Raw genomic sequence first — 14,519 nt, forward strand, 5'->3', positions numbered from 1 at the left:
AACATAGTTGGTTGCACCTAAACCAACTTGTTGAAAGCACTTGATGGCATGCGAGCAAGGCATGTGATAGATGGACCATTTTCCACAAGAGCATAACCTTGCAGATTCATTTACAGTATGCACATTATTATCCTGATTTTGATGGATAGCGGTGCGAACTTCAAAAACATTTCTTTCATTATCATACTGCAAAAATGAATGCCAATGTGCTCGTCGTCTGTATTTCTCGAATCTCGTCATCGGCACTGGCATAAATTCAACACCCCTTTCCAGCAATGACGTTGCAGCCGCAGACCTTTCAATGAACCTCTCCGCCATTTGCTTGAACGACATCCGCACCATGGCTGTGACAGGCAATCCTCTTGCCGACTTCAATAACCCGTTGAAAGACTCTGACACATTTGTAGTCAGAGTTCCCCATCGTCTGCCACCATCCGCATGCAAAGTCCACTTTTCAGGGTCATGTCGCATTAACCAACGATAGGCTGCCTCGTCTTCTTGCCTGATATATTCCATGTGCCTCCGGAATTTATGTTGTTGGTGGTCTGTTGCTGCCATCCACATCAAATCATGCAGATCCTTATTGGGATATGCCTTCTGGAAATTGGCTTTCAAATGCCTAACACAGTAACGATGGTAGGCATAAGGTTCTTGCCATGCAGGCAAGTTCTCCACAGAACTTAAGATACCACCGTACCGATCAGATATTAGACAGATACCGGAACGCTGTTTCACAACGTGCTCTTTCATATGGTTCAAAAATAACGTCCACGTCTCTTGGCTTTCATTGGCACAAATAGCAAAAGCTAGAGGAAATATCTGTCCATTAGCATCTACTGCCACAGCTATTAACAGCTTGATATCGTACTTTCCATAGACATGAGTGTCGTCTATGGATATTACGGGGCGACAATGCGAAAAACCATCAATTGCTGGTTTAAACGCCCAGAACACGTAATTGAATATATATTCTGGTTTACCTGCACTTCGCTCAAGCTTCCACTCAACAACCGTCCCGGGGTTAAAATGCTGTAGTGCAGCCATGTACCTAGGCAGATCTGCAAATGACTTATCCCAGTTACCATACACTATTTCAAATGCTCGTTTGCGCCCGAGAAATGCCTTTCTTTTAGTAATGGTATGGCCATGTTCCTGCTGGACTGATGTAATGCACTCTTTGATTTTATACCTTATGGACTGTTCGATGTGTGGAATAAGAACAAGAGAAATCAAGTCAATATCCAAGTTGAAGTGATTCCCGTTGAATGTGTCCATTTCGCATGTGTGGGTGGGAATGTATTTACCCACTTTCCACATACCTGTCTTCTTCTTGGTCGCACGCAACATCCAATTACATGGCCAAAACCACCTGCGGCAAACAACCTTGTATACCGTCGGACTTGACTCCCATACCTGCATCTCATGACACTCTTTTACGTTGTGCATTTTACAAGCCCTGCTTAGGCGCGCTTTATCAGGAAAAAGCATCCCCTTTGCAAGTACCGTTGGTCTAGACTCATCCTACATTGCTGTCCGGATTTCATCAAAATCCCTTGTGAGAGCTTCCACATCCGGCACGGTTGGCAAGTTATCAATGTAAGGAATCTCTCTTGAATGAAACGGCACTTCGGACTCATACACTCTTCGTCTAGGGGGGGTCTCTCTTCAAATCAGGTCCTTCCTCCTCATCCTCTGCATCACCATCCTCACGAGCAAAGGGTGTCTCATCCCCGGATTCATCCGCATTGTTATCGTAATCACTGTTCTGTTCATCACTCTCTGCATCTGCCAGGTCCCGATGTAATACATCATTTTCGGGCAATTGAGTGAGTTCAACTTGCTCGTTTTCACTGCACAACCAACAAAAATATAAGCTACTAAATTAATAAATGATTTTCATATTTTGCGTAAATCACTTCACTTACAAGTCGTAATGTGATGAAATTCCATGAGGGACGTTATCAATTAGGTGATGACTACCGGATGGGCCACTTGTAAAATTCATATCCGGCCGGTACCCCCTATTAAATATGTGAGCGTTAATACAAATTCAATACAACAAAAATATACATAATTAACACAAATGAAAATTGAAATTTACCACTCGTCTTGTGAGTTATGGAAAGCAGGGTATAAATTATTTTCTCGTTGCTCATTCACCGGCGGTGATAAGTTTAAATCAAAGATAACTCTTTCATCCGGAACTTGTCCGGCAAAAACTGTTCCAGAATAACCACCCGATGACTGGGGGTTATCTCTACTACGCACAACCTCATTTTTTGGAACGTCTTCGACCTTCACGTACATCTCCAACATTGTGATTACAAGAAAATCCCGACATTCGTCCGGAGTCCTCAAAAAATCACCCAAAGTTTCATCATCGTTGATGTTAAACTCCGAGTAAAAAGCAACCCCTTGCGGAGTGACGGAATAAGGATATCTTCCGGTTACTTTAAGTATCACCGAACGTTTCATCACACTCATTTTTTTGCATAACAACGATATCAATGTATCGTACTCCATTGTCAGTGCCAATTTAATATGACACTTAGCAGGTAAACTGTAGCCCACGGAGTTATTCTCCATCACAACCTCACCACCCCAATATAATGAAATTCTTATCCTACGCTCTTCAGACATAATGAAAAAATGCTGGAGAATTTAACAATAACAGACGTTTCAACAAGAGTTAAAAATTTTTTTGAATGCATTTCTATGCGATTCTAACCTCTTTATATAGAGAATGGATAGCCGGGAAGACTTTTTTTTTTACATATATAGCGCCAAATAAGTTGGCACTATACGCTTTTGAATTATTGTACTCTGCTATTATTGCTGGGGCCAGAAAAAAAGGATATAACGCCAGGTTTTCTGGCGCTATATCTGTGTGTCAGTATAACGCCAAAAAACCTGGCGCTATACATTAACGGTGCAGTTACCGTTAATATATAGCGCCAGGGTTTTTGGCGTTATATATAGTATGGTAACTTTTTTTTTACACCTATTTGTATGTTTGAATCCAAAATAACAATATTTTGGTTCCGGACTCGTTCTTTTGTGACGGTTGATCAAATTAGTAGTGCGAATTGTCATAATTTTGGATACCAAATTTAGAAAGGAAAACTTGGTTGGTCCACAACCCTATCTTGTCTCAATTTTAAAAGTAAACGTCGACGGCGATGGATCTTAATAAATTTAGCTTGTTTTACATTGTTTATAGGTTTCATATTTTCATCTATTTTTTTTTTCCAATTAAATATGGAATGTTTGAAAGTTTGGTGAACTACTTTGCAAATTAAAAACTAGTAAAAGGTAAAGAATGCACGAATTCAAGAGCCTCATTCATAAGCACTCTTTGATTTTTGCTATAAAGCAATAACACTTAATTTTTTATTCTGGATCCATTTTCAATTTTTTTTTTTATCGTAGTCCATATTTTATCGTTTAACATAATTTTTGGGTTACTTTATGAGAAAATGAAAAGAAACAAGGGTGCAGTATAAAAGTAGGAAATGTCCAGCTATTTTGGTCCAACTAATTATCCAACTTGTATACGGCGAAATCAGGTATGCCCGATTTCGTAGGCTTGAGGAGTCACTTTGAGAATAAGTTCAAAACGGACCCAGCTCGAGCCCGATGACGGAGTACAGGACTTGAAGATCGAAGTGCTCGATAAACACCGAGGCCGAGTATGACCAACTTCGAGATAATACCGTTATGGTTTAATAACAGAAAGAGTGAGATTCCCGCAACGGCCCTAAGACCACGGCGTAAATTCCGGAACGGATTTGTCCTTGGCGGTTAGACAGCTGTCAAATAAGATTCCATACTATAATTAGAAGTGTACCTTATTTAGGATTCCCCTATTATATAAAGGGGAGCCCATTCATTTGTAACAAAGGATTCATTAACAAGAGAATATACACTCATCACTTTCTTGCTTACTGTTCATCAGAGTTGCTTATAATTTACTGTTCTTACTAGCCCACCTCGAGGCTGTTGTAGCTCGAGGTCGAGACTCGGCTTGCATACTGGTTTGACTTGCTTTATTTCTTCAATTTATATATTTAACTCCTTGTGTATCAATTGGTATTGGATTAAATCACATATCTTTAAAACCACAATTTAAGTTTAATAGTTACTCGGGTTTTAGGGTAAACAGTTTGGCGCCCACATTGGGGCTAAGGATAATAGTGATTGTTTCAGTGCTGATTCTGGTAACACACGTTATTTTCACACTTGTTCTTGTCAATAATTTTTTTCTCAGGTTAAAACATGTCAAATTCACAAAAAGCACCCGCACATGGTGATGATGGTCTTGGATTTCACGGGGAAAATGATAACGTAATTTCTCCAGGAGCCGGGGTGCCACCGGCTAATCTCGGGGGAGTGCCGATCGATCCAGTCGATATCAATTCACACATTGCCTTGAATGCGGATTTAGGCGCAGACCCTGAAGGGAGTGTATGCAGGGAAGGTCGATCTGGTGGCCAAGGAACATAGGGTGTAGGAGATGGGGGAGTTAGCCTCCAGGTAATATTCGAGATGCTACAGGCTCAGTAGGTTGCTATCGCTCAGCTTCAAAGTCAACATAAAACTCCGAGTGTGGTCGAACCAGAAGCCACTCGCCGTACTGAGCCGGTGCCAGAAAGGTCGAACGGTAATGTATCGGGGACTGATCCTACAATCATGAAGATGATCGAGGAGCTCACCAAAAGAATCGAGTCGGGAGAGAAAAAATCAAAGATAATGACAAGAAAGTGGAAACATACAATTCCTGAGTTGATCAATTATCGGGGGCACCCCCGATCTTAAAAAGTTTGGATGCAAAAAAGTTCATGCAAAAGCCATTTCCTCAGAGTGCAGCCGAAGCCCATTCCTAAGAAGTTCCATATGTCGGATATACCTAAATACAATGGGACAACCGATCCTAATGAACACATCACTTCGTACACATGCGGGATTTAAGGAAATGACTTAAATGATGATGAGATTGAGTCGGTTTTGTTGAAAAAATTTGGGGAAACTTTGTTAAAGAGAGCAATGATTTGGTATCACAACCTGCCACCGAATTCCATCGACTCATTTGCCATGTTAGCATACGCCTTCGTGAAGGCACACGCCGCGCCATAAAGGTCGCAACGAGGAAATCAGACGTTTTTAAGATAAGACAAAGGGGTGATGAAATGCTGAGGGAGTTCGTATCCTGATTTCAAATGGAACGCATGGAGTTGCCACCGGTCACAGATGATTGGGCCGTTCAAGCTTTCACCCAAGGGTTGAACGAGCGGAGTTTCATAGCATCACGACAGTTGAAACAAAACTTGGTTGAGTATCCAACTGTAACCTGGGTAGATGTGCACAACCAATCAATCAAAGATCAGGGTCGAGGAAGATCAACTAGGAGCCCCTTCCGGTTCAGTTTATCCAAACAGGCTAGCAGTTAAAACCCAGAGGGACATCGAAAGGGAATTGAGGTCGAACAGGGAGTGATATCAACCATATACCACGAGTCGAAGGAACAATGGATCGTGACGCAATCCTCCCTGAAATGATCGAAGGAACGATCGAGGACAAAATTCTAGGGGACTTAAGAGTAAAAGCGGTTTTGATAAACAGTTGATCTCGTGGAGGCACCTCGATTGTCGGAATATAACTTTAGCGTTGATGTATCAGACATTGTATCGGCAATCGGAAGGATCAAAGATACTAGATGACCCAGACCCATACAAACCGATCCTTCCCAAAGAAACCAAAATTTGATGTGCAAATATCATGGCACGCACGGTCACAAAACCGAGGATTGCAGGCAATTAAGGGAGGAGGTAGCCCGTCTATTCAATGAGGGCCACCTTCGAGAGTTCCTTAGCGATCGAGCCAAGAAACACTTCGAAAACAGAGACGCCAATAGGAAAGATGAACAGGAGGAACCACAACATGTCATTCATATGATCGTCGGCGGGGTCGATATTCCACAAGGGCCCGTATTCAATGCACTAAGGTGTCGATTACTAGGGAGAAGCGTACCCGGCATTATGTGCCCGAGGGTTCCTTATCATTCAACGATGAGGAGGCAGAAGGCATTTCTCAGCCACACCACGACTCTCTAGTAATTTCTATCTTATTAAATAAAGTTCAAGTTAAGCGTGTTTTAGTGGATCCAGGTAGTTCGACGAATATCATCCGATCAAGGGTCGTGGAGCAACTCGACCTACAAGATCAAATTGTGCCTGCAGCTCAGGTCTTAAATAGCTTCAACATGGCCAGTGAAACAACTAAGGGTGAGATTACTCTGCTGGTGAATGTGTCCGGAACCATTCAAGATACCAAGTTCCACATGATCGAGGGCGACATGAGATACAATGCCCTACTCGGGAGGCCTTGGATCAACAACATGAGGGCAGTTCCTTCGACTCTTCACCAAATGATGAAATTCCCAACGTCAGATGGCGTGAAAACGATATACGAGGAGCAGCATGCTGCAAAGGAAATGTTTGCAGATGACGAGGTAATACCAGTATCAACGTTGTCAACCTCGGAAAAGTCAAGCATCAAAGGTAAACAGGAAACCAAATAGCAATCACAGCCACCAGCCTCGATCGAATCGAGAAAGCAGGAGGCGAAAGAAGAAGAGGAGGATTTTTTGACTCCTCGAACCTTTGTTGTACCCGAACATTCTGACGCCACCAAATCAACGGTCGAGGAGTTGGAACAGGTTATATTGATTGAGTACCTGCCCGAGCGAAAGGTATACCTGGGAACGGGGTTAACCCCCGAACTCAGGAAAAAGCTTATTCAATTTCTTATCGATAACATGGATTGTTTTACTTGGTCCCATTTAGACATGACAGGGATCCCACCGGAGATAACAACACATCGGCTAAGCCTTGACCCTAGGTTCAAACCGGTGAAACAAAAGAGAAGGCCCAGTCCGAGGTAAAACATGCATTCATAAAGGATGAGGTAACTAAACTTCTTAAAATAGGGTCCATTCGGGAGGTAAAATACCTCGAATGGTTAGCCAATGTAGTCGTAGTCCCTAAAAAAGGGAACAAACTTAGAATGTGCGTATATTACAAGGATTTGAACAAAGCATGCCCTAAAGACTCTTTTCCACTGCCAAACATCGATCGCATGATCGATGCCACGGCTGGCCACGATATCCTTACCTTTCTCGACGCCTATTCCGGGTACAATCAAATTCAGATGAACTCGAAAGACCAGGAGAAGACCTTGTTTATCACCAAGTATGGAACATGTTGTTACAATGTAATGCCCTTCAGGATAAAAAATGCAGGAGCTACTTACCAACGCCTAGTAAATAAGATATTCGAAGAAAAAATAGGTAATTCAATGGAAGTTTATATTGATGACATGCTAGTTAAGTCCCTGCACCAGAGGACCATTTGGCTCATTTGCAGGAAACTTTCGATATTTTAAGGAAATACAACATGAAACTCAACCCCGATAAATGTGCTTTCGCGGTAGGCTCGGGAAAGTTCCTAAGCTTCATGGTTTTAAATCGGGGGATCGAGATCAACCTCGATAAAATCAAGGCCATCTAAGACATTACCGTCGTGGACAACATAAAGGCCGTACAAAGGCTAACTGGCGGATAACTGCTTTAGGCCAACTTATCTCGAGGTCATCGGATCAAAGCCATAGATTTTTCTCTTTACTCAAGAAGAAGAATGATTATACCTGGACCCCGGAGTGTCAACAAGCATTAGAGGAATTAAAACGGTATCTATCGAGCCCACCGTTACTTCACACCCCCATGGAAGATGAGAAACTTTACTTATACTTGGCAGTGTCGGAAATGGCAGTAAGTGGTAACCTAGTTCGAGAAGACCAAGGTACGCAATTTCCCTTTTACTATGTAAGTCGAACCTTAGGGGAAGCAGAAACTAGATATCCACACTTAGAGAAACTAGCACTTGCACTAATAAGCACTTCTAGAAAATTGAAACCATACTTTCAATGACATCCAATATGTGTGTTATCCACTTACCCACTTCGTAATATCTTACACAAACCCGAACTTTCGGGTCGATTGGCCAAATGGTCCGTCGAACTCAGTGGGTACGATATCGAGTATCAACCCCGAACAACCGTCAAGTCTCAAATTTTAGCGGACTTCGTGGCTGATTTCACGCCAACCCTCATGCCCGAAGTTGAAAACGAGATCTTGTTAAAATCGGGCACATCATTTGGGGTATGGACCCTTTTCACAGACGGCTCTTCTAATGTGAAGGGGTCCGGGCTAGGCATCATTTTGAAGCCACACAGGTAACACTATTAGGCAGTCTATCAAAACTTCTAGGTTGACTAACAATGAGACTGAGTACGAGGCCATGATTGCAGGTCTCGAGTTAGCTAAAGGCTTGGGGGAAGAAGTCATTGAAGCCAGTGTGACTCTTTATTGGTAGTGAACCAAGTAAACAAAAGCTTCGAAGTTCGAGAGGATAGTATGCAAAGGTATTTGGACAAGCTACAGGTAACTTTGCACTACTTCAAGGAGTGGACTCTAGACCACGTACCTCGCAAAACACTGAGGCCAATGCACTTGCGAATTTGGGATCATCAGTCGAGGAAGATGATATTATCCGGGGACTGTCGTCCAATTATCGAGATCTGTGGTCGAGGAGGGTCATGCCGATATAAATTCCACAAGTTTGACTTGGGATTGGAGGAATAGATATATTGAATATTTAAATAATGGAAAGCTCCCATCGGAGCATACAGAGTCGAGGGCCCTACGAACCAAAGCTGCTCGGTGCACATTGGATGAAGATGGAACATTATATAGAAGGACATTCGATGGACCATTGGTGGTATGTTTAGGGGCAGGGGACACCGATGTTTTACGAGAGATCCACGAAGGAACTTGTGGAAACCACTCCGGCGCCGAGTCTTTGATTTGCAATATCGTTAGAGCAGGGTACTACTAGGATAGCATGGAAAAAGACACTAAGGAGTTTGTTCGAAAATGTGATAAATGTCAAAGGTTTGCACCGATGATCCATCAGCCCGGAGAGCAACTTCATTCACTCCTATCCCCATGGTCATTCATGAAATGGGGAATGGACATCGTCGGCCCTCTACCAACGCCCCCAGGTAAAGCTAAATTCATTTTGTTTATGACTGACTACTTTTCTAAATGGGTGGAAGCACAGGCCTTCGAGAAGGTCAGAGAAAAAGAAGTTATAGACTTCATTTGGGATCACATCGTGTGTCGATTCAGGATACCTGCTGTAATCGTATGCGACAACAAAAAGAAATTCATCGACAACAAGGTAACGGAGTTCCTCGAAGAACACAAAATAAAAAGGATCTTATCGACGCGGTATCACTCGAGCAGAAACGGACAGGCCGAATCGACGAACACGACTATCATTCAAAACTTAAAGAAAAGGTTGAACGACGCTAAGGGGAAATGGAGAGAAGTTCTGCCCGAAGTTCTTTGGGCATACCGAACGACATCGAAGTCCAGCACGGGGCAACCCCGTTCTCCTTAGTATATGGCTCTGAGGCCTTAACCCCAGTAGAGGTCGGGGGAACCTAGCTCTAGATTTTGACATACAACAAAGGAATCAAATCACGAGGCCATGAATACTAGCCTCGAACTATTGGATGAAAAACGAGAAGCTGCACTCGTTCGGATGGCTGCACATGAGCAAAGAATCGAGAGATATTACAATAGAAGAGCTAACCTTCGCCACTTCGGAATCAGGGACTTAGTTTTAAGGAGAGTCACCCTCAATACTCCAGATCCAAATGAAGGGAAATTAGGCCCGAATTGGGAAGGACCATATCGGGTCATCGGAAAGGGATCTTACAAACTTGACACCATAGAAGGCGAACAATTACCGAAAAATTGGAATGTATCACTACTCAAACGATATTATTGCTGAGGTATGACTCTCTCCCTTTTCCATTTGTATTTAGTACTAACTTATTGCAGGTGTTCGATCGAGGCGTCGAGGAAACTCTTTAGCATGAAGGTCTTAGGTATTAAAGCACGCGTTGCACTCTTTTTCCCTTGGATCAGTTTTTTTTAATCCCGAATAGGTTTTTCCGGCGAGGTTTTTAACAAGGCAACAACTATGTACTACCTAAGAAAAAATTCAACAGTATCCAAGGCTTCTTTTTCAATCATTCTAGAATACTGGGGGGGCATCACCCTCGGAGGTTATATTTTCGAGGAAAATACTTCATGCCAAAGGGTCTTGATAGGGAAACCTTGTAATGGGCCAAACGGTCGAGTGAACCGTGTCCATATAGATTAGTCGAGCCCTGATGGAAAAAAATTGTACGCATTATGCAAAGAAGCATTCTTTCTATATCAAACACTTTGTGCCTCAAAGAAAATTTGCTACTATACGAGCTCCATACTTATGATATTGTGAGAAATGGATCAAGGGCCAAGCACAAATAAACCTTGAACACTCGGGGACTATCACCGACAGTCAACATATTTGGGCTACCTAAACTCGAATTCATAAGACCTCAAAGAGGCACCCCTCAACATATAGGCCAAGGCCATTGTACTCGGGGGCTGACATTTCGAACAAGTTCAAAATGTTATCGGCGAATAAGTCGAAGAGGCATACCCGAAGGCTACGGCAATATTAAAGGCTACGACCGAAATAACGCAGCTCGGAGATGTCCGAATCCCATAATAAACAATAGGCCTTAAATTATTTTGAAAAAAATCGGTTAAAAGGCTATCCCGGGCAAAACGATTAAAAAAGGGCTTCGATAAAATCAGCCATCCAAAAACCTTAAGAGGTATCAAATTATCTTAACACAAACGTGCTAAGGCAGAAAAAGCAAAGGGGTCTCAATCGGCATCGGACCCTCAAAAAACCCAATGGGTAAAAAATACATGCTAAGGAATAAAGAAATTTTCACTAATTCTTTTAAGACGAAAAGGGGAAATAATAGCCATTTTAAAAAAAAAGGCCATATCGGCCCAACCTAAAAGAACCTAAGGGCCAAAACATTTAGAGTTCGAGACCTTGTTTTCACTCAACTCGGACCTAAGGGTCCCATTATTCAGAGCTCGAATAAAGTCGACTTGAACATAGCCCGAGGGTTCTTCATAAAACCTTAAGAAATATTCTATTATAAGTTCAAAACTTTCCTATTGTTTACTAAAAAACCTAAGGGTTTGTTTTACTCCGAGTTCGAGCTAATGCTCACTCGATTATTGAAGTTATAACTGTCACGACCCGGATTTCCCACAGTCAGGATCGTGATGACGCCTAAATCTTAGAATGCTATGCAAGCCAACAGATACAGTTCTATCACACCAATCACTAACCAAAACACTAATTAACAGTAATTTAAACTAAACCGATAAGAAGTACGGAAATTCTATAAAAGTTAAGAAACTATTACACGACTACCCAAAGATCTGGTGTCCAAATCCACGAACTTCTAAGAGTTTCTACAAATACCGGTTTAAAGAAAATACATCTGTTCTCGAAATGAAGGGAAACAGGATAAACTAAGATAGAGGGAAGGGGACTCCAAGGTCTGCGAACGCTGGCAGATCTACCTTAGGTCTCCTGATGGACTGAAGGCAGCAACCCAACTCTAATCAACGAGGTTCGGCATCAAAATCTGCACAGAAAGTGCAGAGTGTAGTATCAGTACAACCGACCCCATGTACTGGTAAGTGTCGAGCCTAACCTCGGTGAAGCAGTGACGAGGCTAGGACACGACAAATAACATGAACATGTGCAGTAAAATAATATACGAGGAAATAACAATAATGGAACTTCAACAGAAAGCAATGGTAAGGGGAAAACATGATGAGGGGATTGGCAACAGTAGAGAATTTAAACAGCTAGTACACCTCGGACCAGTAACAACAAGTAAATACAGTAACGGCAAAATGCACGGCATCACCCTTCGTGCTTTTACTCTCAACCTCACCATATAAATCAGATAAGAATGGCACGACATCACCCTTCGTGCTTTTACTCTCGTCCTTACCATAAGATATAATAGAAAAGGCATGACATCACCCTTCGTGCATTAACTCTCTCATAACATGGCACGACATCACCCTTCGTGCTTTATCAATATCAGAATACGACACGACATCACCCTTCGTGCATTAACACTCACTCATAATATCTTGCACGGCATCACCCTTCGTGCTTTACACTCTTCCTCACCCAAACAACAGAAACAACAACAACCCAGCAATGGAATCATCAATAACCAATCTCGTTTCAACATTTAACTTCACAATATAAATCCCAACTTGAGTCAATACTTAACCAATATCCAATATCAGGAAAAACATAATAAGACTTATTTAACATGAAGAATAACCAGTTTAAGCATGAACAATACGTATAAAGAAACACAACAGTCACAGGTATAAGACTCACTCACATGCTATGACTCGACCACAACGTATAGATACTCGTCACCTCACCTATATGTCGTACTTAACAACTAAACACGTAGCAAATAAGTCAACAATACCTTATCCCTCAAGCTAAGGTTAGCCACAACACTTACCTCGATTCCATAGCTGACCTCAACCCTCAAATACCGTTTTTCCCTTAGTTTCCACTTCCAATCCGCTCGTATCTAACCATAATTAACTTAATAATATCAATTATCGCTAAATAAATCATTTCCAATACATAATTACAAGTTTCCCAACAATTCCCCGAAAAGTCAAAAACGGACCTCAGGCCCGCTTGATCAAAACTCGAGGTTCGGACCAAAACCCGTTCACCTATTCACCCACGAGCCCAAATATGCAATTAGTTTCGAAATCCGTCCCCAAATCGAGGTCTAAATTCCCAAATTTGTAGAATTCCCAATTCTCCCAAAATCCCTAATTTCTACCCATAAAGAACAAGATTTAGGACAAGAAATCTGATGGGTGTTGATGGAAATTGAAAGGAATGAGTTTTAGAACACGAACCTATGATTTGGTGTTGAATCCCCACTTCAAAAATCGGCCAAGGTCGAGTTCTATGGAGATAAATATGAAATTTTGGTCTAATCCCGTCTTTGGTTCTGATTTTAAAACACTGGATAGACCTTATTCGCGTTCGCGAGAGGTCTGTCGCGTTCGCGAAGCTGCTATCCTAGTAAACTTCGCGTTCGTGAGACACCCTACGCGTTTGCGAAGGTATATCCCCCCCAACCTTCGCATTCGCGAGCCACTTTCCGCGTTCGCGTAGAGTATCTTCCCCTCCACCAGTTCCCATGATTTGTGTTCGCGATAGCCTGGAAGCGTTCGCGAAGTGTACTGCCCCAAACGCTTCGTGTTCGCGACCAGTGCCTCACGTTCACGTAGAAGGATTGCTCCCTCAGACGAATTTACTCTTCGCGATCGCGGTAGTTGCTACGCGATCGCGAATCACAAAATACCTGTGCATCTGCAACAACAAAACATCAGAAATTTCTAAGTCCGAAACATCCCGTAGCCTATCCAAAACTCACCCGAGCCCTTGGGGCTCCAAACCAAACATGCACATAAGTCTAAAAATATCATACGGACTTGCTCGTGCGATCAGATCGCTAAAATAACACCTAAAACTACGGATTTTGCATCAAAATAATGAAATTCTCAAGAACACTTAAAGTTTCTATTTTTACAACCGGACGTCCGAATCACGTCAAATCAGTCTCGTTTCTCACCAAATTCCACAGATAAGGTATAAATATCATAACGGGCCTGTACCCGACTCCGGAACAAAAAATACGGGCCTGATACCAACAAGTTCAAACATTATTTAATTTCTAAAAACCATTCTATTTCCAGTTTAACAATTTTCTTCAAAAATTCATTTCTCGGTCTAGGGACCTTGGAATTCGATTCCGAGCAATGCCCAAGTCCCATATTTTTCTACGGACCCTCCGGGACGGTCAAATCACGGGTCCGGGTCCGTTTACTCAAAATGTTGACCGAAGTCAACAAAAATAACTTTTAATGGCAAAACTTAATATTTTTCTCAAATTTTCACATAAAGGCTTTCCGGAAACACGCTTGGATTGTGCATGCAAATTGAGGAGAAGGAAAATGAGGTTTTGAAGGCCTCAAAACCCCGAATTGGATTCTGAAACACGAGATGACCTTTTGGGTCGTCACAATAGCATCAGAAAATTTTCGCAAGGCAGAAACAAAGCAGACTTTACCACGAATCAGAGATAGGCCGGAGAGAAAAGGAACTTTTTATACATAGAAGGTATTTACAATGCCCACGAAGGGCGTTACACAAAAAACAAAATCCTAAGGGCCTAGTCCACTTTGAGAGCCGCATCTTTGGGAGCCACATCCTCGAGAGCCGCCTCCTCGGGTGCCTCATCCTCATCTCCTCCACTCTCGGATCCACTAGCAGAGTCTTCATCATCGGAGAGTAAAGCTGCAGCGTCATCCTCCAAAGCTTTCTCATTCTCGATATCGGCTGAGAGGTCAAAGCCACGAGCGTACACTTCCTCGAGAGTCTCTCTTCGGGATTGTCGCTTGTCATGATCGACAT

This window comes from Nicotiana attenuata, unplaced genomic scaffold (genome assembly GCF_001879085.1).
Source record: "Nicotiana attenuata strain UT unplaced genomic scaffold, NIATTr2, whole genome shotgun sequence".
NCBI lineage: Eukaryota > Viridiplantae > Streptophyta > Magnoliopsida > Solanales > Solanaceae > Nicotiana > Nicotiana attenuata.